This window comes from Rhagoletis pomonella, unplaced genomic scaffold (assembly GCF_013731165.1).
Source record: "Rhagoletis pomonella isolate Grant_MI unplaced genomic scaffold, Rhpom_1.0 Rhpom_scaffold_00003, whole genome shotgun sequence".
Classification (NCBI taxonomy): domain Eukaryota; kingdom Metazoa; phylum Arthropoda; class Insecta; order Diptera; family Tephritidae; genus Rhagoletis; species Rhagoletis pomonella.
This window is the reverse complement of record NW_023458557.1, coordinates 90238325-90239582: the sequence shown is the minus strand read 5'-3', so window position 1 is coordinate 90239582 and position 1258 is coordinate 90238325. Positions and strand designations below refer to the sequence as shown.

Sequence of the window (1258 nt, the reverse complement as noted above, 5' to 3'; positions counted from 1 at the left end):
TTACGAATCTGAAGTTAATTATCAAAAATTCAAAATGGCGGATCCAATATGGCGGACGAAAAAAAAAAAAAAATCGGTAGATTTCTATGAAACTGGGTATCTGGGGGTTTTCTGGGTCGCTTTATTACATATCTAGTCATTTACCAAAAATTCAAAATGGCGGATCCAATATGGCGGACGAAAATAAAAAAAAAATCGGTATATTTCTATGTAACTGGGTAACTGGGGGTTTTCTGGGTTGCTGATTACGAATCTAAAGTCATTTAATTAATTTACTTTATTTACTTCGGAACGAGCATTTTCATCAGATATTTCTTTCAATTTACTAATCACATAATCACGGACACCTTGTTGTTTTTAGAAGTTCCAGCAACACCAAATGTCAAACAACTCACTTCTTAAGATTTTATTTACCATGACTAAAATTTAAGATCACAGCAAGAAACACAAATAAATTTCCGGAAAATTTTTATAACAGCGCTTGAAGATTTGCATGCCTGTTGTATAATTTTTTAATTTCAGAAAGCAGAAAATTCGCGAGGTACTATTTTTTTTAACTCTTACATAACCAAAGGTTTTATAACTCCAAGTATTTTTCTGTTTTAATCAAAACGATGATTTTTCCGAATAAATTTGTTTATACCAATGTGGACATAAATTGCGTTATGACATCTGAATCTATAGCGGAATTAGTGTAATTTTTTGTTTATAAAGTCAATTTGCAATTATGCAAATATCTTTGAGTGCAATTAGCAATCTTTTAAGTTAAATTTCAGCTTTTAAAATAGAGTTCTCAAATAGGCGGCGTTGACTTACCTTTTTTTGTTTGTTTTCATATGTTAATGCTTTAATAAATGCAATTTCTATTTGAATGTATTGTCAGGAATGTATTCCAAGTACCATTAAGTATTTTAAAAACAAAAAAATTTTGACTTTCGTCCAGCTAGATCTGCTATCCGAACCACTGTGCACCGCCGCCACCTTGGCTTTGCGGGCGTCTAACTGTGACTCCTCATTTGCATTGATGCATTTGTGCAGTTCTTACTGTTATTACGGCAACAAAAACTACAAAAGGCTTGCATATACTATATATGTACATACATACATACATATATGTATGTACATGTAAACATGAGCTACAATTACATCAGACCAGTGCTGGCTTGCATGTAAATATTGAACTCAGGAAAACAAACAGAAAATCAGTGTTTTTCTATGTACATACTTAGTTGCATATTAATGCACTCAAACATATGTA

General features: G+C 31.9%; 1 protein-coding gene across 3 annotated transcripts in view; it reads left to right on the top strand.

Moving 5' to 3' along the window:
- The window catches only part of LOC118735747 (alpha-tocopherol transfer protein-like), an 18772-nt gene that overhangs the window by 7938 nt on the left and 9576 nt on the right, over positions 1 to 1258 (top strand). The gene's annotated exons all lie outside the window — the stretch shown is intronic.